The sequence below is a fragment of the Salmo trutta genome, chromosome 2 (genome assembly GCF_901001165.1).
Source record: "Salmo trutta chromosome 2, fSalTru1.1, whole genome shotgun sequence".
Classification (NCBI taxonomy): domain Eukaryota; kingdom Metazoa; phylum Chordata; class Actinopteri; order Salmoniformes; family Salmonidae; genus Salmo; species Salmo trutta.
Genome location: NC_042958.1, coordinates 25,379,726 through 25,387,620, shown reverse-complemented (window position 1 = coordinate 25,387,620; position 7,895 = coordinate 25,379,726). Strand labels below are relative to the sequence as shown.

At 41.6% G+C, this 7,895-nt stretch overlaps 1 long non-coding RNA gene across 1 annotated transcript; it reads right to left on the bottom strand.

Annotated features, from left to right (window-relative positions):
- Nucleotides 1-679: 679 nt before the first annotated feature.
- LOC115148263 (uncharacterized) lies at nucleotides 680-1,501 on the bottom strand. The gene is made up of 2 exons (XR_003866623.1): nucleotides 1,338-1,501; nucleotides 680-1,160 (listed from the first exon to the last, which is right to left on the bottom strand). It is a non-coding gene; the product is annotated as an uncharacterized LOC115148263 (long non-coding RNA).
- Nucleotides 1,502-7,895: the final 6,394 nt, after the last annotated feature.

Here is a 7,895-nt window from a genome sequence, read left to right as displayed (position 1 = left end):
CCTGTCATTTCCTCCTGCCATTCAAATCCCACAGACCTCTTCTCAGCCTTCTTTAACCCGCCGACATCTCACCACTAACAGGAACCGGATCTATACAGTAACTACATTCATCCCCAGTAGTGTGGTAGTACAGTACAGTACAGTACAGTACAGTACAGTACAGTACAGTACAGTACATAAAAGGAGATTTGACACCTACACCATTGTCCAGAGAGGATATAACACTTCAACACTAAACATGTAATTGTTTATGCAGCTTTGTCAATCAAATTAAATGTACTTCAAAAAGCCCTTTTTACATCCGCAGTTACAGTTTTCATAAAGCGCTTATACAGTAACCCGGCCGGCCTAGCTTGTATGGCGCTTGTGTCTGCGATCTAGACTATAGATCTGGGTTAAATGCTCAAATAAGTTATCAGCATTGCGTTATGTTAATTAGAGATTTAGAGATAGCAAAGAGCTGCTCCTTAATGACGTCCCATGGGTTCAACATGGTAATCTTGCCGAGCGCAAATAGGGTTATTTCCAGCCATCTGTGTATTCATGTACTCTCTACCAGCGTCTATGATACTCTATGAGCATTCTCAGAGGAAACACAGAATCTTGCATATTCATAATTATGCAAACATGGCCCAAAACAATATTTTCTTATTAAAACAAACAAACAGATACAGTAGCATTATTTTGAGTCATTCTTGAGTGGGACTCACATAAGTTATTTATGTCTTATACATTGCTTTGAAAATGTCAAACCTCATCAAAGGACATTGCACAGACAACAGTTGCTGAAAACACCATATCTTCTCCCATATACAATATACCAAGAAAAAACCAACACACTCTCCTGTGTATTTATGTGGACATGAACACAATGGAAACCTTCCAGAACTGTCAACGTTCTCACCATTCACCTTTTTCACCTCACGTTTCCCTTTTTTTTCTGTCTTGGGAGACCCGTTCTGACATTAGATAAGAATCACCTGAATCCAGAGACAGAGCAACACAGAGAGAAGTAGTACGAGGGAGAGTCCCTGTCTTGTTCCACACAGAGGCTTGTCTTTCATCCCTGCTGCCTGTTTGTCCACAGGGGAGGTGAGAGGATCTCATGTTCCAGCTGCTGCTGTCACGGTCACACTGCTAGTACTCCAACAAACACAATCCTACAAAACAGCATGAGATAAGTTACCGCAGTGTATCTTAGATGTTGTTTTGAAAATTCAATACAGCCCTCTAATAGTTTTGTCGCATGAAGAGAAAGAGTCCGAGAGAGAGAGAGAAAGAGAGAGTCAGACATGCTTGACATGATTTTTCTTTCTCCGTTTTCTATTTTGACTCACGTGTCTCTTGCTGTCCTCTTTACCCTGTTCCCAGCTGTAACTCGATTCCTGCTGATGTCTATCAGGACTGTCATTACAACCCCGGGTTTTCTCTTCTCAGAGTCAGATAGATAGACAATTCTCTTTCTCAGCTGATCCCATCGGCTCAACCCAACCACAACCACCGACCAGACCTGGGTTCAAATAGTATTTGTTAAACACGGAAGCTGTGCTTGATTGAGTTTGCATGGCGCAATTAAACCAGTTGAATAGATCCTAAAGGGAATACTATGTCCATCAGATACTCAAGGTAGGCTCAATTAAACAATCAGAAGAGAACCATGGCGCTCTCCCAGAAGCTTGGCTGGTGCGCAAAACCAACAAATTCAGACAAACAAAGAGGTGTAATGGGTTTGCCCTCAGAAATATGTTGCATAAAGCTTACTTCATTATTCAATGTTTTGGATGTTTTACTGCATCAGGGATAGCGTACAGAGACATTTCAGCTTTACAGACATCTTCAGTGTGTAGGTACAATTTTCTTTAATTCAAATTAAACAGAAGATTTTTTAAGGAAAACAAATACTATTTGAATCCAGTTCTGCCCCGAACCCCTCCCCTTGCAACCACCATCTCGCACTAAATCCTCCCCTCTGCCCTTAAAGTGATAAGGCAGCTCATCAAACTCTAAAAAGGTCAAGCAGTCCATCATCCAATTGGTTTTGCTGTACCGCTGGACAGATACATATGCTGGCGCAGACCAATGAGCAAAGAGTGGCCTTAGCAGCCAGATGTCAGGGGCTGTTTCCCAAATGGCACTTTATACCCTGTGTAGTGCACTACTTTTGTCCAGAGTTCTATGAGCCCTGGTCAAAAGTAGTGCACTACATGGGGAATAGGGTGCCATTTGGGATGCAAACAGGGTGTTCTGACGTGAAGGTGTTGATAAGGCTGTTTGAGTGTCTTCCGTAAAGGGCACGTGTTAATATGTCTGGTGATTCTGAGATACCTTGGCTTAGTGAATCGTTAGATTGATCTGGTCAGAAGATATTCACACAAAAACTTTTGTCATCCCATCATTATCTCACATAATTTCAAAGTTTGGACAGAAATAATATCATTAGGTGAACGAAACTGTTGTCATGAGTGATATTGTCCCTTCCCTATGTTAAACTCGACGGGCTGCTTTCCCAGAGACAGATTAAGACTTTGATTAAAAGAGTGCTTTCAATGGAAATTCTCTGTGTCCAGGAAACCAGCCCTTCTTGTTTGACACCACCAAACTGTAGGTTTGAGCACAGGTTTAAAGGTTTCAAAAATGTATAGATATTTCTACCTATTTTATGCTTCCTTGTATAACCTAGAAATAAACCTGCTGCTGTGGTCATCTTGTGGAAACATTAAAAATGATCTTTAGATCTGAAATAGGTCTTCCTGATCACTCCTCTTCCTCCTCGATTGAACTCATAACCTCTTGGTTCACAGCTATCAAACAGTCCTCTGCAACCAAACTTTATCCGAACATGAGCGTTGTGAGTGAGAGTGACTACAATTGGCCAGTTTAATAAGAGGCGGTCATTTGTTGGGAAGGAGAGTGGGTAAAGATATCTCATTAAGACAGTGTATGGGTAGTAGTGCTCATTTTGTACTACACTATTATAGTAAAGAGTGCTAGCTTATTAATATAGGATCCTTGTCTCCATCTCCCTGATCATGTAGCTGGTACTTGGCTTAGCACCTGGTAGCAGTGTGTCTAATTCCACTTCCTTGATTGTCATTAGAGTTCCTCTGTTTCCCTTCTCCCAAAAAGCTATACTTCAATTAGCAATGCAGCAAAAACAAATCCTCTTCTTCTCTCTTGTGGATATCTGTAATCAATGATGCATGCATACAGCTGTGGCAATTATTGCAGTTGATATTCAAGTTGATATTGAGAAGACTTGATATTGTAATTTTTGCATGGCTTTGGGAATAGTTAAGATTCATAAAGATTGGACGATATGCCAGAAAATAAGCCATATTGTACACGTTCACTCACTCATACATGCAAGACAACAGGCACATAAACATGCATGCTGGCCCACATGGTCTCACACCCTCACACACACACACACACATGTATGCGCAAGAAGGTTATAAATGGGTTCTATAATGAGTGCATATACCATACAAACATGATACATGATATCATTGACCATAATGCTGTGCCTGAAGCCCAAAAAATAGCTGCGGACCCGCCAAAACATACACACTGTACTGGGAAAAACATGTGTGTTACGATATTGCACTCTATTACATTGATCATATGCCAACAGTAGGTATCTCATTTCATAGACTATTCTTCTGAAATCTCTATGTTCCAAAATTCATTTAGGCTGCGAATGTAGTGTGATAAATATGAAGATAAAGAACATATGAAATCATGAAGAGCTGTGTTGAATGGCTTCTAAAGCTGCTATTAAAAAAGGCTGGGAAAGAAAAAAGGAGATTAGAATTTCATTTACTTAGAACAAGGTGCCAAATATACCCAACTCTACAAAAGTTACAAAAATGTTGATCAAAATCCACTGGCTCAAACAGAATTTCTACTGGCCCAGACATTGTATCGTTTTTAAATGTATTGGGGTCATGCAGGGCTTATAGGTTGGCATGCTTTCTCTATATTCAGCTATTAATAGGCTACATTTGGTTATTATCATATGTATAAACAGCTGTGTAATTTAATTTAGCAATGCAAGTCATTACTCTATTCTTTAGAATTGCATTGTATTAATGGTATTCTTTTTTGTACATAAGGGAGTGAACATTATTTATAATAAGGGTTACATTGAGAAAATTTGACCTCTGAAATGAAAATGGATGGCCCTCCCTTCAGCAAAATATATTTTACCTAAACCCTAATTGAATGCTTAAAAAAAAAAACAAGTGACCCTCCCCTTTACCCAAAATAATAATTAAAACGAAGTGGATAGCAGAGAACATGTCTACTGTTTACCATCACTTCTCGGACAGATGGCTGTGGCTTCGCAGACCACCTTGGACAAGAGTAGGCGTGGAAAGATCTCCTTTATAGTAAAAGCATTGCATTAATCTATCATTGTATGTGCAGGTCCAAGAAAAACTTGCCTTTTATAAACATTTCATGCAATTCTACGTAGTTTTACTTATTAGAGTAATCTTTTTTTAATACCACACAAATTACACAAATTACAGGCTAAGAACGGACAGAGAGATAGGCCTATGTGGTCATATCATATTTCTCCAAAGCCAAATCAGTGTGTTTGTTTGCAAAGAAACTGTCCCCGTTTGCAAATAATAAAATCTGCAATGTCATTAGGAATCTGAGTACCTTCAAAAGTTAGGCCTACCGATGCAGAAAAAAAGTAAGCTTTAACAAGTGTTTCCCAAAAAGCTGTCTGGGTTTAAACATCTTATTTTGTACAGAAAGGGAATAGCTTAATCAATTGATAGCGACAGAATTAGATTACTTCCCAAGCAAAGTCAACCTCTGAATATTAAAGAAGCGACACAATGACTTCCTGACGACCTGACTTCTTGACCCGTCTCTTTCAGCTTGGACCCAGACATCCCTTTGGCCACAACTAAGAAGATAAGAGACCTTATTCAAAAATCTCTGGGAGGGACTGTCTGTTTTCCAGCCGAGCCGTAATGTTAAAAGATCTGTTGTTCTCCTTATCCATGAAATTTTGGGGTTCAATTTGGAAGAATTATTTGCCTATAACACTGAATCTACTTTGCATTCGGAAAGTATTCAGACCCCTTCCCTTTTTTCACATTTTGTTACGTTACAGCCTTATACTAAAATTGATTAAATGAAATGTTTTCCTCATCAATCTACACACAATACCCGATAATGAAAAAGAGAAAACAGGTTTTTAAAAATGTTTACAAAAACATATAATAATAAATACCTTATTTACATAAGTACTCAGCTCGTTTGCTATTAGACTCGAAATTGAGCTCAGCTGCATCCTGTTTCCATTGATCATCCTTGAGATGTTTCTAGAACTTGATTGGAGTTCACTTATGGTAAATTCAATTGATTGGACATGATTTGGAAAGGCACACACCTGTCTATATGATGTCCCACAGTTGACACTGCATGTCAGAGCAAAAACCAATCGGGGAAGAATGGCCTTGGTCAGGGAAGTGACCAAGAACCCGATAGTCACTTTGACAGAGCTCCAGAGTTCCTCTGTGGAGATGGGAGAACCTTCCAGAAGGACAACCATCTCTGCAGCACTCCACCTATCAGTCCTTTATGGTAGAGTGGCCAGATAGAAGTGGCCAGATAGAAGCCACTTCTTAGTAAAAGGCATATGACAGCCTGCTTGGAGTTTGCCAAAAGGCACCTAAAGGACATAAGAAACAAGATTCTCTGCCTGATGAAACCAAGATTGAACTCTTTGGCCTGAATGCCAAGCATCATGTCTGGAAGAAACCTGGCACCATCCTTACAGTGAAGCATGGTGGTGGCAGTATCATGATGTGGGGATGTTTTCAGCGGCAGGGACTGGGAGACTTGTCAGGATTGAGGGAAAGATGAATGGAGAAAAGTAGAGAGAGATCCTTGATGAAAACCTGCTCCAGAGCGCTCAGAACCTCAGAATGGGGTGAAGGTTAACCTTCCAACAGGACAACGACCCCAAGCACACAGCCAAGACAACGCAGGACTGGCTTCGGGACAAGTATCTGAATGTCCTTGAGTGGAGCAGCCAGAGCCCAGACTTGAACCTGATCGAACATCTCTGGAGAGAACTGAAAATAGCTCTGCAGCGATGCTCCCGATCCAACCTGACAAAGCCTGAGAGGATCTGCAGAGAAGAATGGGAGAAACTCCCAAAATACAGGTATGCCAAGCTTGTAGTTGTAAGGATCAACGCTGGTAGACGAGAAGCAGATACAGGGAGAACATTTCATTAGCAACGGACATAGGACAGGACAGCATCTGGACATGAACACATAACGACATTAATGCTGACACAGGGAACAAGCTGAGGAGCAGACAGAAATAGGGATGTCAATCAACAAGATGAAGGAGTCCAGGTGAGTCCAGTGAGCGCTGATGCGCGTAATGATGGTAGCAGGTGTGCGTAATGAAGGGCAGCTTGGCACCCTCGAGTGCCAGAGAGAGAGAGGTTTCTACCCCCCCACCACCTTGCGGCGTCCCACCTGGACGAGCCCAACAGGCCCGCAGATAGATGGGCGCTGGACAAGCTGGCTGGGGCGTAGAAACCCGACGAGCCGGCAGCGGCGTGGGAGCCTGGTGAGCCGGCTGAGGCATGGGAGCCTGATGAGCCGGCTGAGGCATGGGAGCCTGACAATCTGGCTGAGGCGTGAAAGCCTGACGATCCCACTGAGGAGTGGGAGCTTGGCCAGCCAGCTGAGGCATGGAAGCCTGATGAACCAGCTGAGGAATGATGTGGGATGGGAGCCTGCCAACCAAGAAAACCTCTTGAACCAGCTAAGGCATGAAAGCCCAACGAGCCAGCTGTGGTACACCCGGTTCCATCGGTGGCGGCACCCAGACCCAACGTCACCAACAAAACAAAAAACCTCCCTGATGCTTCGTATGGTGGTGTCAGCATTCTGTAAGGATCAACGCTATAGCAGGAATCGGATAATTAGACAACTAGATAATAGTTATAAATAAATAACCCATTCTTTCTACTTCATTTGCTAGTTCTCTAATGGAATCAAGAGCAACTGTCAAGCTATAATTAGGGATTAATGCAAAGAAAACACTTTTTTCAGGAACAGCTACAGTGGTCCTCCTATACAAGTGGGAGAAAGAGTGATTTTGGGGTACTGGGTTAGCACGCACAGTAAGGACAACATACAGTAGGCAGCATAGCGGGATCCTGACCAGTTTATAGGGAGACAATAGTAAGTTTTCCCCCCACAAACATACAAAAAAGTTTGGGGTCACTTAGGCATTTTGTTGTTTTTTGAAAGAAAAGCTAATTTTGTTGTCCATTAAAATAACATAAAATTGATCAGAAACACAGTGTCGACATTGTTAATGTTGTAAATGACTATTGTAGCTGGAAACAGCAGATTTTTGATGGAATATCTACAAAGGCGTACAGAGGCCCATTATCAGCAACCTTCACTCCTGTGTTCCAATGGCACATTGTGTTAGCTAATCCAAGTTTATAATTTTAAAAGGCTAATTGATCATTAGAAAACCCTTTTGCAAATATGTTAGCACAGCTGAAAACTGTTGTTCTGATTAAAGAAGCAATAAAAATGGCCTTCCTTAGACTAGTTGAGTGTCTGGAGCATCTGCATTTGTGGGTTCGATTACAGGCTCAAAATTGCCAGAAACAAAGCACTTTCTTCTGAAATTCGTCAGTCTATTCTTGTTCTGAGAAATGAAGGCTTTTCCATGCGAGAAATTGTGTCAAGAGTGAAGAGGCGACTCCGGTATGCTGGCCTTCTAGGCAGAGTTCCTCTGTTCAGTGTGTGTTCTTTTGCCCATCTTAATCTTTTAATTTTATTGGCTAGTCTGACATATGGCTATTTCTTTGGAACTCTGCCTTGAAGGCCAGCATCCCG